We start from the raw sequence: 27,287 nt of genomic DNA on the forward strand, positions 1-27,287 counted from the left end.
GAGACAGTGAGGGTCCGGAGGGAGGGAGAGACAGTGAGGGTCCGGAGGGAGGGAGAGGAGACAGTGAGGGTCCGGAGGGAGGGAGAGGAGACAGTGAGGGTCCGGAGGGAGGGAGAGGAGGCAGTGAGGGTCCGGAGGGAGGGAGAGGAGACAGTGAGGGTCCGGAGGGAGGGAGAGGAGACAGTGAGGGTCCGGAGGGAGGGAGAGGAGACAGTGAGGGTCCGGAGGGAGGGAGAGGAGGCAGTGAGGGTCCGGAGGGAGGGAGAGACAGTGAGGGTCCGGAGGGAGGGAGAGGAGACAGTGAGGGTCCGGAGGGAGGGAGAGGAGACAGTGAGGGTCCGGAGGGAGGGAGAGACAGTGAGGGTCCGGAGGGAGGGAGAGGAGACAGTGAGGGTCCGGAGGGAGGGAGAGGAGGCAGTGAGGGTCCGGAGGGAGGGAGAGGAGGCAGTGAGGGTCCGGAGGGAGGGAGAGGAGGCAGTGAGGGTCCGACGTTGCTTCTTTCCTGCTGTTCAAGGCCAGTGGGCGTGTCTGGGTGGGCGGGGCCGTCATTGCGTCATGCATATTAAGTAAGGAACGTGCGGTGCGCGGTGCATATAAAGTACGCGGCGTGGCGTGTGCGTGATGACGCGGCGCGCTGTGTGGGGCTGATTGCTGCAGCGGCTTGTCAGTCTGATGAAGATTGGCATTCAGGTAAGCTGTCAGTCAGCGCCCGCGGCCGGCCCCGCCACCGCTCCCGCTGCCGCTCCTTAGTCCCCAGGTCCCGGACACAGGCCGACAGCCCGCTCCACTCCGTCCCGCCCTCACCTCAATCACAGCGGCAGCCACCACGGCGCCCCTCTCCCCCCCGTGCGGAGCAGGAGGTGGCGGCTGGGCCGGGACCGGGCCCTTTCCCTTTGTTTAGCCGCCTGCGAGTGGGGGGTGCGCGCTGCCGTGCCCGCGCGCCGCTGTGGCTGGTGGAGCGGAGGCGCGCGGTAGCGGTTGGGGAGGGGGAGGGGCAGCAGCGCGCTCCCGCCGCGCCTCCTGATTGGTTGGAAAATGGCGCACTCGGTAATGGCGCGGCGCCCGAGCGGGCGGGTGGGGTTTTTAATAAACAGCCTGGAGGTGTTAGCGCGCCCGCCCGCCCGCCTGTTCACCCTGGACCAGATTGACGGCCCAGCCCGGCCTCATAACTAGTAATTTTAATAATACTTCATCCCCAGGGAGGAGGATCCTTATAAAAGCAGCAATAAATCCCAGCGAGGAGGCTGAGCAGTAAATAGCCATGGCACCAACCCAGGCTAATGGTGCAAACCAGTCTGGCATCTTTGCTAATAGATCTGAAAACAAAGCATCAGAAAAAGGACGATATGATAGTAATCTTAGAGTCCTACAGGAAATTTCTCCTTTTCAAGTATTTATCCAATTCCCTTTGAAAGTTACTATTGAATCTGCTTCCCAACACATTGCAGATCACAACTTGTCTGCGGTTTGGAAACCAGGAGATGTTACAAGCGAGGAGCACCAAAGTGCAGAGAGAATTGGGAGAGAACGATGGAACTAAATAGTACAGTATTAGGTGCAGTCAGGGTGAAAGTGTTGGTCGGTACTAGGGAAGAGAGTAGCGGGCAAATTATTGGAATTGATTCTGAGAGACAGGATAAACTGATACTTCGAAAGGCACAGGTTAATCATGTAGATTTAAAGTGATTGGTAGAAAAATTAGAGGGGAGATGAGGAAAAACTTTTTCACCCAGAGGGTGGTGATGGTCTGGAACTCACTGCCTGAAAGGGTAGTTGAGGCAGAAACCCTCAACTCATTCACAAGGAGTATGGATATGCACCTCAAGTGCCTTAATCTGCAGGGCTATGGACCAAATTCTGGAAGGTGGGATTAGAATAGGTGGATTGTTTTGTGGCTGGCACAGACACAATGGGCCAAGTGGCCTCTTCATGTGCCTTAAACTTTCTATGACTCTGAGAGTCAGTACGGATTTGTTAAGGGAAGATCTTGTTTGACCAACTTAATCAATTTTTTTGAAGAAACCAGGAAGATAGATGAGGGTAGTGCAGTTGATGTGGTCTGCGTGGATTTTAGTAAGGCCTTTGACAAAGTCCCACATGACAGACTAGTTAAAAAAAAAATCCCATGTGATCTAGGGAATTGTGGATACAAAATTGGCTCAGTGACAGGAAACAAAGGGTAATTGTTGATGGCTGTTTTAGTGACTGGAGGGCTGTTTCCAGTGGCGTTCTGCAGGGCTCAGTACTGGGTCCCCTGCTTTTTGTGATATGTATTAACGATTTCAATGTAAATGTAGAGGGCATGATCAAGAAGTTTGCAGACGACACAAAAATTGGTCATGTGGTAGATAGCGAGGAGGATAGCTGTCGGCTGCAGGAAGATATTGATGGTCTGGTCAGATGGGCAGAAAAGTGGCAAATGGAATTCAACCTGGAGAAATGTGAGGTGATGCATTTGGGGAGGTCAAACAAGGCAAAGGAATACACGGTTAATGGGAAAATACTGAGAGGTGTAGAAGTGAGGGACCTTGGAGTGAATGCACACAGATCTCTGAAGGTAGCAGGACAAGTGGTTAAGAAGGCATATGGAATTCTTTCCTTTATTGGCCAAAGTATAGAATATAAGAGCAGGGAGGTTATGCTGGAACTGTACAATTCATTGGTTGGGCCACAACTTGAGTACTGTGCAGTTCTGGTCACCTCATTACAGAAAGGATGTAATTGCACTAGAGAGGGTACAGAGGAGATTTACAAGGATGTTGCCAGGACTGGAAAAATGCAGCTATGAGGAGAGATTGGATAGTCTGGGGTTCTTCTCCATGGAACAGAGAAGGCTGAGGGGAGATCTGATTGAGATGGAGAAAATGTTGAGTGGTCTGAATAGAGTGGAGGTGAAGGGTCTATTCACCTTAGCAGAAAGGTCAGCGAGGGGGCACAGATTTAAAATGATTGGTCGAAAAATTAGAGGTGAGATGAGGAAACACTTTTTCACCCAGAGGGAGGTGGGGTCTGGAACTCACTTCCTGAAATGATAGTTGAGGCAGAAACCCTGAACTCATTCAAAAGGATTCTGGACATGCACCTTAAGTGCTGTAATCTGCAGAGCTACGGCCCAAAAGCTGGAAGGTGGGGTTAGAATGGGTGGATCGTTTTTTGGCTGGCATCGACATGATGGACCAAGTGGCCTCTTTCTGTGCCTTAAACCTTCTATGATTCTAAGGGATTTGTTCTGTATTAGATGGGAGTGGGATGAGGGCTATGAGGAATGCAAAGACACCATTATTGACCACACTTTGTGCATTATAATTTTGGTAGACTACAAGCACAAATAACACTGGGAATAATAGAATAGTGGCTTAAAAAGGTTGAGGACTGTGTGCTTAATATACTAGGACATACTGTGTTCAGAAAAGATCAAGAGAAAAAAGGGAAATGGGGTGGCAGTACTGATTAGGGAAGCCATTGCAGTGTTGGAAAGGGAGGATATCCTTGAAGGAGCAAGGACAGATCCATTGGGCTAGAATTGAGGAGCAAAAAGGGTATGATCATGCCTGGGCTGATAAGTGGCAAGTAACATGCGCGCCACACAAGTGCCAGGCAATGACCATTTATCTAAAAAAAAATGAATCTAATCATCTACCCTTGATGTTCAATGCATTGCCATCGCTGACTCCACCACTGTCAACATCCTGGGGGGATATCATTGACCAGAGACTGAATTGGACCAGCCGCATAAATGCTGTGGCTACAAGAACAGGTCAGAGACTGGGAATTCTGCGGCACGTAACATACCTCCTGTTTCCCCAATGCCTGTCCACCATCTACAAGGCACAAGTCAGGAGTGTGATGGAATACTCTCCACTTGCCTGGATGGGTGCAGTTCCAACAACACTCAAGAAGCTCGACACCATCCAGGACAAAGCAGCCCGCTTGATCGGCATCCCATCCACCACATTCAACATTCACTTCCTTCACCATTGACAGTGGTAGCAGTGTATACCATATTCAAGATGCACTGCAACGACTCATCAAATCTATTTCGACAGCACTTTCCAAACCCGTGACCTCTACCACTGAGAAGGACAAGGGCAGCAGATGCGTGGGAACACCACCACCTGCAAGTTCTCCGAGCCACACACCATCCTGACTTGGAACTATATCACCGTTCCTTTGCTGTCGCTGGGTCAAAATTCTTGGACTCCCTTCCGAACAGCACTGTTGGCGTACCTACACCCCAAGGACTACAGCAGTTCAAGAAGGCAGCTTACCACCACCTTCTCAAGGACAATTGGGGATGGGCAATAAATGCTGGCCTAGCCAGATATGCCCACATCCCATGAATGAATTAAAAAATAAAATCTAGGGGTATTTGATAGAGAGAGATAGAGGAGCAAATCTGCAAGGAAATCAGAGATTGGCAAGAACTATAGAACCACATAAAAATTACGGCACAGAAGGAGGCCATTCAGCCCATCGTGCCTGTGCCGGTTGAAAAAACTAACTGCCCAATTTAATCCCACCTTCCAGCACTTGGTCCATAGCTTGGCAGGTTACAGCACTTCAGGTGCATGTACAGGTACCTTTTAAAAGAATTGAGGGTTTCTGCCTCCACCCCCATTCCTGGCAGTGAATTCCAGACACCCACCACCCTCTGAACAAAGAAGAACAAAGAAAATTACAGCACAGGAACAGGCCCTTCGGCCCTCCAAGCCTGCGCCGATCCAGATCCTCTAGGTGAAACGTTTTTCCTCATGTCCCCTCTAATCCTTCAACTAATCGCCTTAAATCTGTGTCCCCTGGTTATTGACGTCTCGGCTAGGGGAAATAGGTCCTTGTCTATTCTAGCTAAGCCCCTCATAATTTTGTACACCTCAATTAAGTCACTCCTCAGCCTCCTCTGTTCTAAGGAAAGCAACTAAAAAAAAAACTAGTGATAATATTGGAGGACTTGAATTTTTTTTTATTTGGTCAAAGCATTAAGCTTTTTGCTGATAATCCAGAGTAGACCAATGGGGCGGTAGTTGGCTGGGTTGGATTTGTCCTGCTTTTTGTGTGCAGGACATAGCTGGGAGGTGGTGGTGTAGTGGTATTGTCACTGGCCTACTAACCCAGAGACTTAGGGTATTGCTCTGGGTACATGGGTTGGAATCCCACCACTGCAGAAGGTGGAATTTGAATTCAATCAATAAATTGGAATTAAAAAAAAATCTATTGATGGCCATGAAACCATTGTTGATTGTTGTAAAAACCCATCTGGTTCACTAATACCCTTTAGGGAGGGAAATCTGCTGTCCTTACCTGGTCTCTCCAGACCCACAACAATGTGGTTGACTCTTAAATGCCCTCTGAAATGGCCTAGCAAGCCACTCAGTTGTGTCTAACCGTTACAAAATCAATAAGGAATGAAACCGCATGGACCACCTGGCATCGACCTAGGCACCAGAAACGACAACGACAAACCCAGCCCTGTCGACCCTGCTAAGTCCTCCTTACTAATACCTGGGGGCTTCTGCCAAAGTTGGCAGAGCTGTCCCACAGACTAGTCAAGCAACAGCCTGATATAGTCATAACCATGTCCCAGACATTGCCATCACCATTCCTGAGATTTGTCTTGTCCCACTGGCAGGACAGACCCAGCAGAGGTGGCAGCACAGTGGTATGCAGTCGGGAGGGAGTTGCCCTGGGAGTCCCCTATTTCGACTCCAGACACCATGAAGTTTCACTGGCATCAGGTCAAACACGAGAAACCTCCTGCTGATTGCCACCTACCACCCCCAGCCCCTCCCCACCCCCCCCTCAGCTGATGAATCAGTGATGCTCCATGTTGAACACCACTTGGAGGAAGTACTGAGGGTGGCAAGGGCGCAGAATGTACTCTGGGTGGGGGACTTCAATGTCCATCACCAAGAGTGGCTCGGTAGCTCCATTACTGACCGAACTGTCCAGGTCCTAAAGGACATAGCTGCTGGTCTGCGGCAGGTGGTGAGGGAACCAACAAGAGGGAAAAATCTACTTGACTTTGTCCTCGCCAGTCTGCCTGTCGCAGATACATCTGTCCATGACAGTATTGGTAAGAGTGAGCACTGACAGTCCTTGTGGAGACCAAGTCCTGTGTTGTGTGGCATTGCCACTGTGCTAAATGGGATAGATTTCGAACAGATCTAGCAATGCAATACTGGACATCCAAGAAGCGCTGTGGGCCTTCACCAGCAGCAGAGGTGTACTCAACCACAATCTGTAACCTCATGGCCCGGCATATCCCCCACTCTACCATTACCATCAAGCCGGGGGACCAACCCTGGTTCAATGAAGAGTGCAGGAGGGCATGCCAGGAGCAACACCAGGCATACCTCAAAATGAGGTGTCAACCTGCTGAAGCTACAACTCGTGGCAACTTGCATGCCAAACAGCGTAAACAGCATACTGTTATGACCACGGCGGGAGCAATGCACTATCGGTTCAATCCCGTCACTCCACAGGTCACAGCATATTATTAAACTTTCACACCCAATTGGAAAACAGTCAAATTATACACTCAAAGTATAGTAACCCCAGAGTGCAACAGATCAAACCAGGTCTCTTTGGACAACAACAAATTAATGGGGCGGCACAGTGGCGCAGTGGTTAGCACTGCAGCCTCACAGCTCCAGGGACCCGGGTTCGATTCCGGGTACTGCCTGTGTGGAGTTTGCAAGTTCTCCCTGTGTCTGCGTGGGTTTTCTCCGGGTGCTCCGGTTTCCTCCCACAAGCCAAAAGACTTGCAGGTTGATAGGTAAATTGGCCATTATAAATTGTCACTAGTATAGGTAGGTGGTAGGGAAATATAGGGACAGGTGGGGATGTTTGGTAGGAATATGGGATTAGTGTAGGATTAATATAAATGGGTGGTTGATGTTCGGCACAGACTCGGTGGGCCGAAGGGCCTGTTTCAGTGCTGTATCTCTAATCTAATCTAAAAAACATCTAAACTATTTATTAAAAAACTAAATCTTAAACATGATTAAGATAAACCTATGTCTAAAGACCTTATCACTTGTTATTTTAACTTAACTCCCGCATTCTCGCACACGCACAAAAACTAACAGTTAACGGGTTTTAAAAGTGGAGTTTTTAAAATTATCTGTCTCTTGAGAATAAATAAAATAAGTTTTTTGTGGATTACATTCCTGATGGATGAGATCTTCTAATGTGGAAATAGTCAAAGTCTTCACTTGGATTTGATGAAAACAGTTTCTTAAAAAAGATGGCTTTTCTTTTCCTAGGGAATTAACTTGGCTTGTAGCTCCTTGTAGAATCTCTGCTGAGAGGAACTAGAGAGCTTTCTTCTCTTTAGTACGCTGCGCTGGAAAGTCTCTCAAAACTAACTGGTTTCTGCCAGTTCCTCACACAGCCAAGTGGATACATTACCATGTGACCTCTCCTGCTGTTGCCCAGGGTAACACAAATGCAGCTGTGGCACACTGTGTCTCCAGAACTTTCTCGCCCTTTAAGGTGCATTGTTTTTAACAGTCTTAAAGGCACACACACTTTTTAATACAAGGAGAAAAATAATTACAAGTCCGTGACACTTCCGCCCTTGACAAAATGAAACGTCATTCCTGAAATGTGTTTCATTACAGTGCAAAGAAAAAGGAATTGGAAAAACACTAAAAAACTTTCGCATTCATGCACCATTCACTCCACTGATTAATTTACAGCATTTTCTTTATACCATTGCCATCCATATGAGTTAACATGGTGAAATTCGTGACAAAGCATTGGCGATGACATTATTTTTCCCCGAAATATGTACTATTTTTAGATATTAAGGCTGTAACAATCCACTCCATCTAAATGTTCTAGCATTTTGTTATTTAAACTTTTCCCACAAACGTTAATGGGATATGGTTAGTGTATATTAATATTTATAGTCCTAGCAGACATATACTTCCAAATGTTTGAGAGCCAGCAAAAGACCTAATGTTTCTTTTTCGATAGTGGAATACTTTTTTTGATGGCAATTTAGTTTTCTTTAAAAGTACCCTACTGGCTTCTCTATGCCCGATTCATCATCCTGCAATAGGGTTGCATCAACCCCCCAGCATTGATCGCTATTTTAAAGGGTTAAGCGAAATTTGGAGCAGCCAACACTGGTTCATTAGTTTGGATTGCCTTTAGCTTTTTAAAAGCTGCCTGGCATTCATCTGACCATACCACTTTGTTTTTTTTGCAGCAAATTGGTTAACGGAGAAGCCACAGTACTAAAATTTCCTGCAAAAACCATATATTCCTAAAAACCTCATAATTTCCCATTTAGATTTAGGGATAGGGAACTCTTCTAAGGCTTGTACCTTTGCCGTTTTTGGCAATACCCATCCTTGCCCCACTATGAGTCCGAGGTAAGTTACTCTTGCTTTTCCGAATTTTCTTTTTGCCAGATTTATCACTAAGTCCACGGCTTGTAACTTTTTAAACAGACTCTTTAGCTGGTTTAAGTGTTCTTGCCAAGTGTCACTCTATATTAGTACATCATCGAGATACACTACACAGTTGGAAAACTAGCTACCACCTGATTCATTAATCTTTGAAAAGCAGCTGGGGCATTTTTTGCCCAAATGGCATCACCCAGCACTGATAAAGACCGTCTGGTGTTACAAAAGCTGATATCTCTTTGGTTTGAGGAGTCAAAGGAACTCGCCAGTATCCCTTTAACAAGTTGATCTTGCTAAGAAACCTAGCACTGCCCAATCTGTCGATATAGTCTTCTAAATGCGGAATTGAGTAGGAGTCTGCCTTCGTTACTGTGTTGACTTTTCTATAGTCTATACAAAATTGGGTTGACCTGTCAAGTATAGGTACTAGAACTATTGGTGGACTCCAGCTACTTTGACTAGGTTCGATCAAACTGTTTTCCATCATGTACTGGATCTCTACTTTCACTTGGGCCTTTTGTCTGAACTCGAGCGGTAAGGATGTGGTTTTAAAGGAACGGTTCCCCCTATATCCACATCATGTGTGGCTAAGGTTGTACATCCTGGCTTATCCCTGGAAACTCTTAAATATTGTGAAAAGTCTGGTTAGGTCTTCACGTTGTTTTGCCTCTAAGTGCAAAAGCATGTTGTCCAATTTTCCTAGCCATTCTGTATTTGCTAATCTGACAGTTGGAGGTTCAATTTGAGAATTTTCTAGGCCTGCTTCTGCCTCATCCTCACTATTGTTTTCCTTCTCAACAACCCTGATTACCTGACATGCCTGTACTGGCTTATCCTCCTCCCTGTGATAGTATTGCTTTTAACATATTGATGTGACACAACCGGTTGTTCTTCTGGCGATCAGGGGTGTCAATCAAGTAATCTACCTTACCCAACAAAAACAAGAAATGCTGGATTCACTCAGCAGGTCTGGCAGCATCTGTGGAAAGAGAAGCAGAGTTAACGTTTCGGGTCAGTGACCCTTCTTCGGAACTTACCCACTCTTACCTACTCTTTTGATCATTCTATATGGGCCAGTGAACCGTGCTTTTAATGGTTCTCCTTATAAAGGTAACAACACCAATATTTCATCCTCTGGTTGAAAATCACGGGCTTTTGCATTCTTGTCTGCCCATTTTTTCATATTGGCTTGGGATGCTTTAAGGTGTTACTGAGCCACATCACAAGCTTTCGTGAGCCTTTCCTGGAACACAGATACATAATCCAATATCGAAGATTCGTTCTTTTGTTCCAAGAATCTGTCTTTAATAAGTTTTAGAGGACCTCTTCATGTCCGGAAACCAATTCAAAAGGATTGAAGCCTGTAGACTCATTCGGTGAGTCTCTGATGGCAAATAAAAGAAAGTCTAGTCCTTTGTCCGAGTCATGTGGATATTTGTGACAGTATGTTCTAATCATAGTTTTGAGAGGCCTGGACAACGTATGCCAGCCAAGAGCGACGTCTCAATTCATTCCATCTTCGCTGCCTTCGGAGAATACTTGGCATCAGGTGGCAGGACTATATCTCCAACACAGAAGTCCTTGAAGCGGCCAACATCCCCAGCTTATACACACTACTGAGTCAGCGGCGCTTGAGATGGCTTGGCCATGTGAGCCGCATGGAAGATGGCAGGATCCCCAAAGACACATTGTACAGCGAGCTCGCCACTGGTATCAGACCCACCGGCCGTCCATGTCTCCGTTATAAAGACGTCTGCAAACGCGACATGAAATCGTGTGACATTGATCACAAGTCGTGGGAGTCAGTTGCCAGCATTCGCAAGAGCTGGCGGGCAGCCATAAAGACAGGGCTAAATTGTGGCGAGTCGAAGAGACTTAGTAGTTGGCAGGAAAAAAGACAGAGGCGCAAGGGGAGAGCTAACTGTGCAACAGCCCCAACAAACAAATTTCTCTGCAGCACCTGTGGAAGAGCCTGTTACTCCAGAATTGGCCTTTATAGCCACTCCAGGCGCTGCTTCACAAACCACTGACCACCTCCAGGCGCGTATCCATTGTCTCTCGAGATAAGGAGGCCCAAAAGAATGTTCTAATCATAGTTTTGAGAGTTTGGTGGTATCTCTCTAAAGCTCCCTGTGACTGTGGGTGATATGCTGAAGATTTCAACTGTCTAATCCCCAAATTGCCCATGACTTCTTGAAATATCTTAGACATGAAATTAGAACCTTGATCTGATTGACTTCAAGTGGTAACCCATATCTCGTAAAGATTTGGGTTAACTTTTCTACTACTATTCTAGTAGTAAATGTCCTCAAAGGAGTGGCCTCTGGAAATCAAGTACCATATCCATGATGGTAAGTATGTATTGATGTCCCGCTTTTGTTTTTGGCAAGGGTCCTACACAACACACTACCCTGCTAAATGGTTCCTCAGTCACTGATATGGGAACTAGCGGTGCCGGTTTTATGGTAGGTTGCGATTTTCCCACCATTTGACATATATGACGTGTCCTACAAAATTATCTGTCATCCTTTGTTAGACCTGGCCAGTCATAGTGTTGGCATATACGTAATTTGGTCTTCCGAATACCCCTATGTCCTGCAAAAGGAATGTCATGTGCTAACTTTAATAATCTCTGGTGATTATTTAGGTGGTACCACTATCTGTTCAACAACTGTCCAGTCTTCATCCGCAGGTCAATGAGGCAGTCTGTATTTCCTCCTCAAAACCCCATTTGCCATATAATAGTCTTCCGGAACTCCTTTCGCCTGAGCTTCTGTCAGAGCTGTCTGTGCTATTCGATATATCTCTGTATCAGCTTGCTGTGCTGCAATGATAGAAGATCTGTTAAACATCTCATTTGGATTATCTAAATCCCCAAATAAGGTTTCAGATACTTGGCTATCTGTTTGTGGTGCCACTTTTACCTCCGACAATGGATCCTGTTTAGACATTGCTCGGGTGACTATACATGCAGGAAATATTTCTGGAACTTGTTCCTGTAATTGCTCCATTTCCCTAACTTCACTTGTCCCTCTGAGTGACTTAATATCTGGGATAGTAAATGTAGGAGTTGTCCACAGCTTGCCAGTAGAGGGAATTGATCTATTCCTAGGAAATTAATTGGCTGGTCAAAAGTATCAGTTTCTTCTATAAAGTCACTCTCTAAATATACTTTATATAAAGGTATGGGTATGTACTCACCTCCAATTCCATTAACTAAAACTTTAGCATTCAAGGCGCTCTCTGGTGGAAACGTTCTATCTTTCCCCAGCAAGAGAGTTTGGGTTGCTCCTGTATCCCTAAGTATAATGATAGGTTTTCTTGCCTCACTTATAGGATATGGAGTTACTTTCCCCTTTGACAAAAATTCATTATAACTTTCGGGTATCTTATTCTTAACCGCTACACTCACTTTAGTTTTTGTATCTGGTTTTACGGTTGCCGTTAAAGCTATAGCCTGGTCTGCTATACTCTCAGTCCGAGTCTTTTCCTTTGTATTCACTTTGCGTACCCCAACAAGTCCTATGGACTTGCCTCGCACTTTTCAGCATTCTGAATGGAGATGACCCGTTTTGTGGCAATGATAACACTTCGGCCTGTGAACCTCACTTCTACCCTCAGCACTTTCCTTTCTGGCTTGAGGAGGTGATCCTGCGGCATTCCCAGCTGTTCCTTCTTGTCCCCGGCTACTTGCCTTCCTTTCACTCTCCCACTTTCTATCCATCTCAGGTTTGTGGGGGTGATGGATAAAAGGTTTTGGCTTATTCACAAGCTCGAAATCATCAGCAATTTCCGCTGCTTGCTGAGCTTTCAAAACTTTCAGGTTATCTACGTGAATTCTCACTACTGAAGGAATGGAATTTTTAAATTCTTCTAAGAGAATCAATTCTCGAAGGTTCTCATATGTGGTTTCCATCTTTAATGCCTGTGACCAATGGTGAAAATTAATTTGCTTCACCCTGTCAAATTCTACATATGTCTGTCCAGCCAATTTCCGTAAGTTCCGAAACTTCTGACAGTAAGCTTCAGGGACTAACAAATATGCAGCGAGAATAGCCTTTTTACCATCTCATAATCTGCAGAAGCCTCTTCAGGAAGCATGGCATAAACTTCATGAGCTCTGCCTACCAACCTGCTTTGCATAAGCAGTGTCCAGCTTTCCTTCGGCCATTTCATCTGATTGGCTATTTTTTCAAAAGATATGCAACATGCCTCTGCGTCCCTTTCCTCAAACTTAGGAAGAGCTTGTATCAATTGAAACAGCTTCTGGCTGGCTCCTGAGCTGAATTCAGATTCTTCCTGACCCGAATTTTCCCTTGAGTCAAGACTACCCCTTTGTCTTAGTTCCATCTCTTTTAGCCTAAATTCCCTCTCCTCTTTCACTTTCTGTCTGAACTTCAAGCTTTCTTATTGCTATTGCTTTTACCCTTTCCTCTTTTTCCAGTTCAAGTTTTTTTAAATTTCTAACTGAATTCTGGCCAATTCTACTGCATCACTCTCTGACTTACTACCTTCTTGTTTCTCCTCGTCTTTTAATTCCAAATGTTGGGCTATTAGGCCAATTTTACTGCTTTTTTGGCACCTGATTTCAATTCTAACACCAATTTTGCTGCCAATTCTTTTAGTTTATTCTTAAAGTTATCAAGTCACTGAAGGAAACATTCTCCTTGCCCAGAAACACTGCTGCAACTACTAATACCATTCTGATGATATATACTATCTTACTACATAAGAAACCTGGTTCCTTTTTTTTTGTAATTGGCGTTAGATTTGGATCCCAACAATTGAGTTTCCAATTAATATGATCCCAGACGTGAGTCCAATTAATATGATGTCAGATACAAGACTCCAGTTTGTGTTATCCCAGAGAAGTGTAATTAACATGATTTCAATGCGAGCCCCCCAATTAATCTGATTCTGATCCCAGAACGAGCTGCCCAATTAAATATGTTATGACCACGCGGGAGCAATGCACTGTCAATTCAGTCCTGTCACTCCACAGGTCACAGCATATTAAGCTTTCACACCCAACCGGAAAACAGCCAAATTAAACATTCTAGTAACCCCAGAATGAAACAGACCAAACCAGGTATCTTTAGACAACAACAAATTAACTATTTATTAAAAAAACAAATCTTAAACATGATTAAGATAAACCTATGCTTAAAGACCTTATAACCTGTTATTTTAACCTAACTCCCGCATTCACACACACACACACACACACTCAAAAACTAACAGTTAATGGGTCTTAAAAGTGGAGTTTTTTAAAATTAGCTGTCTCTAAAGAATAAATAAATAAGTAAGTTTTTTTGTAGGTTACGTTCCTGATGGATGAGGTCTTCTAATGTGGAAATAGTCAAAGGTCAGTTGAAATCTTCACGTGGATTTGATGAAAATAGTCTTTCAGTAGATAGGCATTCAACTCTTCAGCTGCAGCAAGCATTAAACAGTTCTTTGATTGATGAGCACAGCAATTACAACAGTTTCTTGAAAAAGAAGGCTTTTCTTCTTTTCTCAGGGAATTAACTTGGCTTGTAGCTCCTTGTAGAACCACTGCTGAGAGGAACTAGACAGCTTTCTTCTCTTCAGTACGCTGCGCTGGAAAGTCTCTCAAAACTAACTGGTTTCTGCCAGTTCCATTAACAGCCAGTGGACACATTACCATGTGACCTCTTTTTCTCCTGTTGTTGCCCAGGATAGCAAAAATGCAGCTGTGGCACACTGTCTCCAGAACGTTCTCGCCCTTAAAGGTGCACACGGTTTTTGACAGAGTCTTAAAGGCGCACACACTGTTTTTAATCCGAGGAGGAAAATACTTAAAAGTCCATGACAATGCGAAAGACAGAGTTAAGCGATCCCATAACCAACGGATCAGATTTAAGCTCTGCAGTCCTGCCACATCCAGTCGTGAATGGTGGTGAACAATTAAACAACTAACTGGAGGAGGTGGCTCCACAAAAATCCCCATCCTCAATGATGGGGGAGCCCAGCACATCTGTGCAAAAGATAACGCTGAAGCATTTGCAACAATCTTCAGCCAGAAATGCCGAGTGGATGATCCATCTCGGCCTCCTCCTGAAGTCCCCAGCATCACAGATGCCAGTCTTCAGTCAATTCGATTCACTCCATGTGACATCAAGCAACGAGTGAAGGCACTGGATACTGCAAAAGCTATGGGCCCTGACAATATTCCGGCAATAGTACTGAAGACTTGTGCTCCAGAACTTGCCGCACTCCTAGCCAAGCTGTTCCAATACAGCTACAACACTGGCGTCTATCCGGCAATGTGGAAAATTGTCCAGGTATGTCCTGTACACAAAAAGCAGGACAAATCAAATCTGGCCAATTAACCCACTTCAGTCTACTTTTGATGATCAGTAAAGTGTTGGAAGGTGTCGTCGACAGTGCTGTCAAGTGGCACTTGCTTAGTAATGACCTGCTCAGTTTGGGTTCTGCCAGGGCCACTCGGCTCCTGACCTCATCACAGTCTTGGTTCAAACATGGACAAAAGAGCTGAACTCGAGAGGTGAGGTGAGAGTGACTGCCCTTGACATCAAGGCAGCATTTAGAGGCATATAAATTCTCCAGAAAAAACAACAAACCTGAGGATTGGGAGCAGTTTAGAATTCAGCAAAGGAGGACCAAGGGATTGATTAAGAAGAGGAAAATAAGAGTACGAGAGCAAGCTTGCGGGGAACATAAAAACTGACTGTAAAAGTTTCTATAGGTATGTGAAGAGAAAAAGATTAGTGAAGGCAAATGTAGGTCCCTTACAGTCAGAAACAGGGGAATTTATTATGGGGAATAAAGAAATGGAAGACCAACTGAATGCATACTTTGATTCTGTCTTCACAAAGGAGGACACAAATAACATACCAGAAATGTTGGGGAACACGAGGTTTAGTAAGAGGGAGGAACTGAAGGAAATCAGTATTAGTAGAGAAATGGTGTTGGGGAAATTGATGGGATTGAAGGCCAATAAATCCCCAGGGCCTGATGGTCTACATCCCAAAGTACTTAAGGAAGTGGCCCTAGAAATAGTGGATGCATTGGTGGTCATCTTCCAAGATTCTATAGACTCTGGAACAGTTCTGACAGATTGAAGGGTAGCTAATGTAACCCCACTATTTAAAAAGGGAGGTAGAGAGAAAGCAGGGAATTATAGACCAGTCAGCCTGACGTTGGTAGTGGGGAAAATTCTAGAGTCCATTATCAAAGATTTTATAGCTGAGCACTTGGAGAACAGTGGTAGAATCGGACAGAGTCAGCATGGATTTAGGAAAGGGAAATCATGCTTGACAAATATACTAAAATTCTTCGAGGATGTAAATAGTAGAGTTGATGAGTGGGAGCCAGTGGAAGTGGTTTATTTGGACTTTCAGAAGGCTTTCGACAAAGTTCCACACAAGAGATTAGCATGTAAAATTAAAGCACATGGGATTGGGGGTAGTGTATAGCGATGGATAGAAAATTGGTTGGCAGACAGGAAACAAAGAGTAGGAATAAATGGGTCTTTGTCCTAATGGCAGGCAGTGACCAGTGGGGTACTGCAGGGATCGGTGCTAGGACCTCAGCTATTCACAATATACATTAATGATTTAGATGAGGGAACTAAATGTAATATCTCCAAATTTGCAGATGACACAAAACTGGGTGGGAGGGCGAGTTGTGATGGGAGGATGCAGAGAGGCTTCAGGGTGATTTGGACAAGTTGAGTGAGTGGGCAAATGTAGTATAATGTGGACAAATGTGAGGTTATCCATTTTGGTAGCAAAAACAGGAAGGCAGATTATTATCTGAATGGCTATCAACTGAGAGAGGGGAATATGCAACGAGACCTGGGTGTTTTCGTACACCAGTTGCTGAAGGTAAGCATGCAGGTGCAACAGGCAGTTAAAAAGGCAAATGGTATGTTGGCCTTCATAGCGAGAGGATTCGAGACAGGAGCAGGGCTGTCTTGCTGCAATTATACAGGGCCTTGGCGAGGCCACACCTGGAATATTGTGTGCTGTTTTAGTCTTATCTGAGGAAGGATGTTCTTATGGAGGGAATGCAGCAAAGGTTTACCAGACTGATTCCTGGGATGGTGGGACTGATGTATGAGGAGAATTTGAGTCGGTTAGGATTATATTCACTGGAGTTCAGAAGAGTGAGGGGGGATCTCATAGAAACCTATAAAATTCTAACAGGATTTGACAAGGTCGATGCAGGAAGGATGTTTCCGATGTTGGGGGAGTCCAGAACCAGGGGTAATAGTCTAAGGATACGGCGTAAACCTTTCAGGACTGAGATGAGGAGAAATTTCTTCACCCAGAGAGTGGTGAGCCTGTGGAATTCGCTACCACAGAAAGCAGTTGAGGTCAAAACATTGTATGTTTTCAGGAAGGAGTTAGATAAAGCTCTTGGGGCGAAAGGGATCAAAGGGTATGGGGCGAAAGCGGGAACAGGTTACTGAGTTGGATGATCAGCCATGATCATACTGAATGGCGGAGTAGGCTCGAAGGGCCGAATGGCCTACTCCTGCTCCTGCTCCTATTTTCTATGTTTCTAACCAAGTATGGCATCAAGGAGCCCTAGCAAAACTGGCATCAATGGGAATTGGGGGCGGGGCTAAACTCTCTGCAGGTTGAAGTTATACCTAGTGCAAAGGAAGATGGTTGTGGTTGTGGTTGTTGGTGTCCCTGAGGGTAGCGTCCTCACTGCTTCATCATTGATCTTCCATCAATCATAAGGTCAGAAGTGGGGATGTTTGCTGATGATTGCACAATGTTTAGCACCATTCAGGGCGACTCAGATACTGAAGCAGTCCGTGTAGAAATGCAGCAAGACCTGGACAATATCCAGGCTTGGGCTGATAGGTGGCAAGTAACATTAGAGCCACACAAGTGCCTGGCAGTGACCATCTCAAACAAGAGAAAATCTAACCACCTCCCCTTGACATTCAATGACGTAATGATCACTTAATCCCCAAATATCAAGATCCTGAAGGTTACTATTGACCAGAAACTGGAGTAGCCATATAAATACCATGGCTACAAGAGCAGGTCAGAGGCTCGGAATCCTGCGGCGAGTAACTCACCTTCTGACTCCTCAAAGCCTGTCCACCATCTACAAGGCACAAGTCAGGAGTGTGATGGAATACTCTCCACTTGCTTGGATGGGTGCAGCTCCAACAACCCTCTAGAAACTCGACACCATCCAGGACAAAGCAGCCCACTTGATTGGCATCCTGGATTGGCACTTCATCCACAAACACTCACTCCCTCCACTGCTGACACACAGTGGCAGCAAGATGCACTGCAGCAACGCACCAAGCCTCCTTAGACAGCACCTTCCAAACCTGCGATCTCTACCACCTTGAAGGACAAGGGCAGCAGATGCATGGGAACACCACCACCAGCAAGTTCCCCTGCAAGCCATACACCATCCTGACTTGGAACTATATCACCGTTCCTTCACTGTCGCTGGTTCAAAATGCTGGAACTCCCTTCCTAACAGCACTGTGGGTGTCCCTACCCCACATGGACTGCAGCGGTTCAAGAAGGCAGCTCACAAACACCTTCTCAAGGGCAACTAGGGATGGGCAGTAAATGCTGGCCTGGCCAGTGACATTCACGTCCCATGAATGAATAAAAATAAATTCCACATTGCTGGGTAGATGCCAATGTTGTAGCTGTACTGGAACAGCATGGCTAGGGGTGCACCTAGTTCTGGAGCACAAGTCTTCAGTACTATTTTCAGAATGTTGTCAGGGCCCGTCGCCTTTGCAGTATCTAGTGCCTTCAGCCGTTTCCTGATATTGCATGGAATGAATTGGCTCATCTGTGATGACGGAGGAGGCCGAGATGGATCATCTGGCACTTCTGGCTGAAGATGGATGCAAATGGTTCAGCCTTGTCTTTTGCAGTGATGTGCTGGGCTCCTCCATCATTGAGAATGGGGATGTTTGTGGAGCCTCCTCCTGTTGTTTAATTGTCCATGACCATTCACAAGTGGATGTGGCAGGACTGCAGAGCTTAGGTCTGATCCGTTGGTTGTGGAGTCGCTTAGCCCTGTCTATTGCATGCTGCTTCCGCAGTTTGGCATGCAAGTAGTCCTGTGTTGTAGCTTCACCAGGCTGACGCCTCATTTTTCGATATGTCAGGTGATGCTCCTGGCATGCCCTCCTTCACTCTTCATTGAACCAGGGTTGGTCCCCCAGCTTGACGGTAATGGTATAGTGGGGGATATGCCAGGCCATGAGGTTACAGATTGTGGTTGAATATAATTCTGCTGCTGCTGATGGCCCACAGCACCTCATGAATGCTCAGTTTTGAGTTGCTAGATCTGTTTGAAATCTATCCCATTTAGCACAGTGGTAGTGTCACACAACACTATGCTGGGTACCCTCAATGTGAAGGCGGAACTTTGTCTCCACAAGGACTGTGCGGTGGTCAGTTCTACCAATACTGTCATGGGCGATAGCGATGTTTAAGAGGCATCTTGACAAATATATGAATAGGATGGGAATAGAAGGCTACGGTCCCCAGAAGTGCAGAAGGTTTTAGTTTAGACAGGCATCAAGATCGGCGCAGGCTTGGAGGGCTGAATGGCCTGTTCCTGTGCTGTACTGTTCTTTGTTCTTTGACAGATGTATCTACGACAGGTAGATTGGTGAGGACGAGGTCAAGTAGGTTTTTCCCTCTTGGTTCCCTCACCACCTGCTGCAGTCCTAGTCTAGCAGCTATGTCCTTGCCCAAATATGGATTGCGATAATTTTAGAGTAAAGGATAAGGATGGGGAGGAATTACTGAAATATGTTCAAGAGAACTTTCTTGATCAGTATGTTCTGACCCAACTGGAAAGGAGACATTGCTGGATCTGGTGTTGGGAAATGAGGTGGGCCAAGTGGACCAAGTGTCTGCAGGAGAGCACTTGGGTAAGAGTGACCATTGTATCATAAGGTTTAGACCAGTAATGCAGAAAAGCAAGGAACAAAATAAGTTAGAACATCTAGATTTTCTGATGACATGAAAATTGGCCGTGTAGTTGATAGTGAAGGGGCTAGCTGTAGACTCCAGAATGATATCAATGGTTTGGTTGAGTGGGCGAAAATGTGGCAAATGGAATTCAATCCAAAGAAGTGTGAGTTAATGCATTTGGGGAGGGCAAACCAAGTGAGGGAATACACAATTAATGGGAGGATATTGAGAGGGGTAGAAGAAGTGAGAGTTCTTGGAGTGCATGTCCACAGGTCCCTGAAGGTGGCAGGACAGGTAGATAGAGTGGTGAAGAAGACATATGGAATGCTTTCCTTTATTGGCTGAGGTATAGAATACAAAAGCAGGGATGTAATGCTGGGACTGCTTAAAACGCTGCATGGGCCACAGCTGGAGTATTGCGTACAGTTCTGGTCACCACATTACAGGAAGGACATAATTGCTCTGGAGAGAGTACAGAGGAGATTTACAAGAATGTTGCCAGAGCTTGAAAGTTGCAGCTATGAGGAAAAATGGGATCAGCTAGGGTTGTTTTCCTTGGAGCGGAGGAGGCTGAGGGTTGACTTGATTGAGGTGTACAAAATTATGAGGGGCCTAGATAGAGGTAGACAGTAAGGACCTGTTTCCTCTGGCGGGGAGGTCAGTTACCAGGGGACACAGATTTAAGGTGGTTGGTGGAAGGATTCACTTCCAGGAATGGTGGTGGAGGCAGAAACCCTCAACTTATTTAAAAGGTACCTACGCACCTGAAGTGCTCCAGCCTGCCTGGCTATGGACCAGGTGCTGGAAGGTGGGATTAGATTGCGTGGTTAGATTTTTCGGCCGGTGCAGACACGATGGGCTGAAGGCCTCCTTCTGTGCCGTAATTTTTCTATGGTTCTATGGTTCTATAGATTGGAAGAGGGCTAATTTCAACGTGATGACAAGGGATCTAGCCAGGGTGGAATGGAACCAAAGACTGACAGGAAGAGCTGTATCGGAACAATGGGTTATCTTTAAGGAAGAGATGCTTCAGGTACAGGCTAGGAACATTCCAAAAAGGATGAAAGGTAAGGGAACCAAAACAGGGTTGCTTGGCTGATGAGGGAAATAGAGATTATGATGAAACAAAAAAAGAGGATGTATGATGCATGTCAGATGAACTCTTCAAGTGAGAACCAGGCCATATATAAGAAGTTGAGAGGGGAGCTGAAGAGGAAAATAAGACTATCGAGAGAATATGAGAATAATATGGCAGTTAACACAAAAGGGAACCCAAAGATTTACCGGCATGTAAATAGTAAGTGAGCAGTAAGAGGTGGAATGAGGCCTATTAGGGACAAGGAGAGTAATATATGCTTAGAGGCGCAGGGCAAGGCTAATACACTTAATCAGTACTTTGGATCTGTGTTCACTAAGGAAATGAAATCTGACAAATTATCAGTAGAAACAGAGAGAGTAGAGGCAATGGATAGGGTAAGAATGGAGAGGGGGGAGGTGCTGGCAATGTTTAGGGTAGATAATTCATCTGGTCCGGATGGCTTACATCCCAGGTTATTAAAGGAAGTGGGCATGGAGAAATTGGAGGGCCTGTGTTACAACTGAGGTGGGAGGAGTGCACTGTTGATCCACTTTTCCACAGGTCAAGAACACAAGAAACAGGAGCAGAAGTAGACCATATGGCCCATCAAGCCTGCTCCACCATTCAATACGATCATGGTTGGTTAGCAGAATTTAAAGCACTTGGGATAGGAGGTAATATACTGGCATGGATTAAGGATTGGTTAACAGGCAGAAAACAGAGTAGGAATAAACGGGTCATTCTCGCATTGGCAGGCTGTGACTAGTGGTGTACCGCAGGGATCGGTGCTTAGGCCCCAGCTGTTCACAATATATATCAGTGATTTGAGTGTGGGGGCCAAATGTAGTATTTCCAAGTTTGCGGATGACACAAAACTAGGTGGGTATGTGTGTTGTGAGGAAGATGCAAAGCAGCTTCAAGGGGATTTGGACAGACTTTGAAGAGGTGACTAAGGTAGTGGACAGGGGAATGTCTATGGATGTTATTTATATGGACGTCCAGAAGGCCCACATAAAGTCCCACATAAGAGACTGTTAACTAAGGTAGAAGCCCCTGGAGTTGAGGGCAAATTATTGACATGGTGAGGAAGTTGGTTGAGTGGTAGGCGACAGAGAGTGGGGATAATGGGTAAGTACTCCGATTGGCAGGATGTGACTAGTGGTGTCCCGCAGGGATCTGTGTTGGGGCCTAAACTATTCACATTATTCATTAACGACTTGGATAATGGCATAGTAAGTCATATATCCAAATTTGCTGATGATACAAAGTTAGGCGGCATTGTAGACAGTCTAGATGACAGCATAAAATTGCAAAAAGAAATTGACAGACTAGGTGAATGGGCAAAACTGTGGCAGATGGATTTCAATGCGGGCAAGTGTGAGATTATCCATTTTGGATCAAAAAAGGATAGAGCAGGGTACTTTCTAAATGGGAAGAGGTTAAGTACAGTGGATGTTCAAAGAGATTTGGGGGTTCAGGTGCATAGATCTTTAAAATGCCACGAGCAAGTGCAGAAAATAATCAAAAAGGCTAATGGATGGTAGCCTTTATATCTCAGAGTCATAGAGTCGTACAGCAGAGAAACAGGCACTTCGGCCCACTGCGTCCATGCCGACCATAATGCCTATCTACTAATCCCATCTGCCTGCATTAATTCCATATCCCTCTATGCCTTGCTTATTCAAGTACCTGTCCAGATGCCTCTTAAATGTCGCTACTGTTCCTGCCTCCACCACCTCCTCAGGTATCCTCATTCCAGATACCCACTATTTTTTGTGTGAAAAATTTATCCCTTTGATTCCCTTTAAACCACCTCCCTCTCACCTTAAATCTATGCCCTCTAGTTTTAGTCACCCCTACCATGGGAAACAGACTCTGGCTATCTACCCTATCTATGCCTCTCATAATTTTATATACCTCTATCATGTCCCCGCTCAGCCTCCTTCGCTGCAAGGGAAGAAGACACAGCCTATCCAATCTCTCTTTATAACTCAAGCCCTCCAAACCAGGCAACATCCTTGTGAATCTTTTCTGCACCCTTTCTAACTTAATCGCATCTTTCCTGTAGTGCGGCGACCAAAACTGCACACAGTACTCCAAATGCAGCCTAACCAACGTTACGTACAACTGTAACATGACGTTCCAACTCTTGTACTCAATGCCTCGGCCAATGAAGGCAAGCATGACATACGTCTTCTTCACCACCTTGTTTACCTGTGTTGCCACTTTCAGGGAACAATGTACTTGCACCCCGAGGTCTTGCTGCTCAGCAACACTCCCCAGGGCCCTGCCATTCACTGTATATGTCCTGCCCTGGTTTAACTTCCCAAAATGCATCACTTCACACATGTCTGCATTAAATTTCATTTGCCAATCCCTTGCCCACTTTCCCAGTTGATCTATATCCTGTTGTAACCTTAGACAACCTTCTTCACTTGTGAGGCATGACCTGCCCCTCACAAAGCCATGCTGACTGTCTCTAATCAAACCATGCCTTTCCAAATAATCATAAATCCTGTCTCTCAGAATCCTCTCCAATAATTTGCCCACTACCGACGTAAGACTGACTGGTCTATAATTCCCAGGGTTATCCCTATTCCCTTTCTTGAACAAGGGAACAACATTTGCCATCCTCCAATCATCCGATACTACTCCAGTGGACAGTGAAGACGCAAAGATCATCATCAAAGGCGCTGCAATCTCTTCCCTCGCTTCCCGTAATATCCTTGGGTATATCCCGTCTGGCCCCGGGGACTTATCTATCTTCATGTCTTTCAAAATTTCCAGCACATCCTCCCTCTTAACCTCAACCTGTTCGAGCATATCAACCTGTTCCACGCTGTCCTCACAAACGACCAGGTCCCTCTCACTAGTGAATACTGAAGCAAAGTATTCATTTAGGACCTCCCCTACCTCCTCCGACTCCAGGCACAAGTTCCCTCCACTATCCCTGATCGGCCCTACCCTTACTCTGGCCATCCTCTTGTTCCTCACATAAGTATAGAACGCCTTGGGATTTTCCTTAATCCTACCTGCCAAGACGTTTTCATGTCCCCTTCTAGCTCTCCTAAGTCCATTCTTCAGTTCCTTCCTGGCTACCTTGTAACCCTCTAGAGCCCTGTCTGATCCTTGCTTCCTCAACCTTAAGTAAGCTTCCTTCTTCCTCTTGACTAGCTGTTCCACATCTCTTGTCATCCAAGGTTCCTTCACCCTACCATCCCTTCCCTGCATCATCGGGACAAACCTACCCTTGAGAGGATGCAGAGATTTACTAGAATGGTTCCAGGGATGGAGGATTTTCGTTACAAGGTTAGGTTGGAAAAGCTGTGTTTGTTCTCCTTAGAACAGGGAGATTTAATACAAGTGTACCAGGTTATAATAGGCTTAGATAAGTTGGTTGAAGAAAATCTGTTCCCATTAACTAATAGTACAAGGACTGCAGAACACAGACTGAAGGTTTTGGGCCAGAGATGCAGGGTGAATATGAGGAAGAATTTTTTTTAGCAGTGGGTGGTAATGACCTGGAGTTCACTGCCACAAGGGTGGTGGAAGCGGTGGTAATCACTGACTTCAAGAGGACGTTGGATGGCCACTTGAGGGAAATAGACTTGCAAGGCTATGGGGATCGAGCGGGGGTGTGGAACTGACTGGATAGCTCTGTCGAGAGCTGGCAAGGACCCAATGGGCTGAATAGCCTCCCTCTGTGCTGTAAATAACTCTATGACTGAGTAATGGAGTACTCCCTGGTGTCCTGGCCAATATTTATCCCTTATTTAGAACAACTCACTGTGTAAAATATTATTTCCCCTCTTGTATCAAAAGCCTTCATCAAAAGTCTTCATAGTTCGCATGGATTTCCAAGCCATTTAATCAACTTTCATTAATTCTTTGAAGGAGGAACTGATAGGAACTAAAGGCTACTACAATGGATGTAGTTTATGTAGGCTTCAGTAAGGTGCCAATGCGTGGGGAGTCAGGCCAAGCAGCTAAAAGGATTGAAAGATGGCTTCAAAACAGAAAATAGGGTAGGAGTTGAGGGAAGTTTCTCAGTGTGGCAGGAAGTGGAGTCCCTCGGAATTTACTGTATAAAGAAATCATTTGGACTCCGGAATTGGAGGTATGATGCTAAAATTGAAGGTGATATCAAATTGAGGGTACAGGTGGAGGATTGGACCTGATCACTGGAAGACACACGTTTGCAGAGTGAGTGAATGGCAAATTAAATTTAACATAGCACACTGTGAGATTGTTCAGGTTGGTAGGAGGAATAAAGAGGCCACTTATTCCTTGGAAAAGAAGAGATTAAATGGGGTAGAGGAGCAAAGAGATCAGTGAATACAGAGACTTAAGTGGTGAAAGTTGCAACAGAAGTCCATGTGCTGGGGTTTATTTCTGGAGGATAAGAATACTGGGAGGGATTGTTAAATTCCTGTGGAACCTTTGACCCCAGTTGGAGTTATGTACACAATGCTGGTGGGATCTCCATCCTACAAAAAGCATATTGAAGTACTGGGGAAAGTGCAGGAAGGATGCTGGAAGTGACTATCGGGAAAGGTTGAGCAGGCTGGGCTCTTTTCTCTGTAAAAGGGGAGAGTGAGTGAGTTCTGACGAGGGGTCAACGACCTGGCACATTGGCTCTGTTTCGCTCTCTCCATGGATGCTGCCGCATCTGCTGAGAATTTCAGCATTTTCTGTTTCTATTTAAGAGTAAGAGGGGACCTAAGAGAGGTACTTAAAATTCTGAAGATGTTCAATAGTGGGATGTAGAGCAAATATTTCAACTTGTAGCTGGGCTCTGGTTTGAAGTGGTTACGCCCTCCTTCACTCTCACTCAGGGTCCGGGTGATTCCAACCCCCTTCGCTCTTGCTCAGGGTCCGGGTGATTCCATCCCCCTTCGCTCCCCCTCAGGGTCCGGGTGATTCCATCCCCCTTCGCTCCCCCTCAGGGTCCGGGTGATTCCATCCCCCTTCGCTCCCGCTCAGGGTCCGGGTGATTCCATCCCCCTTCGCTCCCGCTCAGGGTCCGGGTGATTCCATCCCCCTTCGCTCCCGCTCAGGGTCCGGGTGATTCCATCCCCCTTCGCTCCCGCTCAGGGTCCGGGTGATTCCATCCCCCTTCGCTCCCGCTCAGGGTCCGGGTGATTCCATCCCCCTTCGCTCCCGCTCAGGGTCCGGGTGATTCCATCCCCCTTCGCTCCCGCTCAGGGTCCGGGTGATTCCATCCCCCTTCGCTCCCGCTCAGGGTCCGGGTGATTCCATCCCCCTTCGCTCCCGCTCAGGGTCCGGGTGATTCCATCCCCCTTCGCTCCCGCTCAGGGTCCGGGTGATTCCATCCCCCTTCACTTTCAATCTTTCTGAAGGCAGACTAAATTAATACTCAGCAAGACAATGTTTAGTCTGATTTGTTGGTAGTTTTATTCCACAGTAGACAAACAGTACTGAGCACTGGGTAGGATAAGAAACACCTGATACAATCAGTATAACTTCTATTTTAGCAGTGTGAGAAAAATGAAGAATAATATGTGCTTATTCAATTTGATGTGCTTTTTGCCTGACTAGCACAGCGATTCGCCACTTTCCACCTCCTGATACCCAACTGCCTCATTGTCTGTGTTAGAATCATGTGATCTTAGAACACAGAAGGAGGCCTTTTGGCTCATCCATCTTACTTGTTCCAGTCCTTTGAAAGAGCTATCCAATTTAGTCCCACACCCCAACATTTTCCCCATAGCCCTGCAAGTTAGACCTCCTTAGATGCACGTCCAAAATGTTTTCATTCCTGAAAGCCTTTCTTCAAAAACTAGTAGAGATCTGAGTTTGTCAGCATCAAGGTGCTGGGTGCCTGAATTGTCAGACATTGCTAACGTCTTGGTGATTGGGATTTATGGAGCTAATTGCCTGTCCTGCCTTTTAAATACCTTCCATCTGCTTAATGCCTGCCATTCAGCATAGGGTTTGCCAAAAAGCAGCTTTTGCTGTGAATGCATATTAAAACCAAGTCATCTGTGGAGAAATGGTCCCAAACTGTGGCAGCTCTTATGTTCAGCAACTGAACTGGGCAGAGCTCTTGAGATGTGGTTTGATCATAGCACTGTATGCTTTGATCATGACTTCCTTTGCCTTGCTTGACCTCCCCAAATGCATCACCTCATACTTCTCCAAGTTGAATTCCATTTGCCCATGTGACCAGACCATCAATATCTTCCTGCAGCCTGCAGCTATCCTCCCCACTATCGACCACACGGCCAATCTTTGTGTCGCCGCAGACTTCTTGATCATGCCCTCTACATTTACGTCCAAATCGTTGATATACACCACAAAAACCAGGGGACCCGGTACTGAGCCCTGTGGAACGCCACTGGAAACAGCCCTCCAGTCGCTAAAACAGCCGTCAACAATTACCCTCTGTTTCCTGCCACTGAGCCAATTCTGTATTCCCTTTGCTGCATTTCCCTGGATCCCATGGGATTTTATTTTTTTAACCAGTCTGTCAAAAGCCTTACTAAAGTACATGTAGACCACATCAACTGCACTACCCTCATCTATCTTCACAAGTTGGTCAAACGAAATCTTCCCTTAACCAATCCATGCTGACTATCCTTGATTAACCTGTGCCTTTCTAAGTGACAGTTTATCCTGCCTCTCAGAATAGATTCCAATAATTTGCCCACTGCTGAGGTTAGACTGACTGGCCTGTAATTATTCGGTCTATCTTTTGCTCCCTTTTTAAACAGAGGTACAACATTAGCAATTCTCCAATCCTCCGGCATCACACCTGTATCCAGTGAGGACTGGAAAATGATGGTCAGATTCTCTGCTATTTCCTCTCTTGCT

General features: G+C 45.7%; 1 protein-coding gene across 5 annotated transcripts in view; it reads left to right on the top strand.

Annotated features, from left to right (window-relative positions):
* The first annotated feature begins 623 nt into the window (after window positions 1-623).
* pknox1.1 (pbx/knotted 1 homeobox 1.1) overlaps window positions 624-27,287 on the top strand; it is a 197,835-nt gene continuing 171,171 nt past the window's right edge. For 4 of the 5 annotated variants that reach the window (XR_010975897.1, XR_010975898.1, XR_010975899.1 and 1 more), the window contains exons 1-2: window positions 641-690; window positions 20,287-20,442. The gene's annotated coding sequence lies outside the window, so the exon portion shown is untranslated. Of the gene's footprint in view, window positions 691-20,286; window positions 20,443-27,287 lie in introns of all 5 variants that reach the window. The other variant, XM_068041312.1, reaches the window with a different exon arrangement.

The sequence above is a fragment of the Heterodontus francisci genome, chromosome 10, assembly GCF_036365525.1.
Source record: "Heterodontus francisci isolate sHetFra1 chromosome 10, sHetFra1.hap1, whole genome shotgun sequence".
Taxonomy (NCBI): Eukaryota; Metazoa; Chordata; class Chondrichthyes; order Heterodontiformes; family Heterodontidae; genus Heterodontus; species Heterodontus francisci.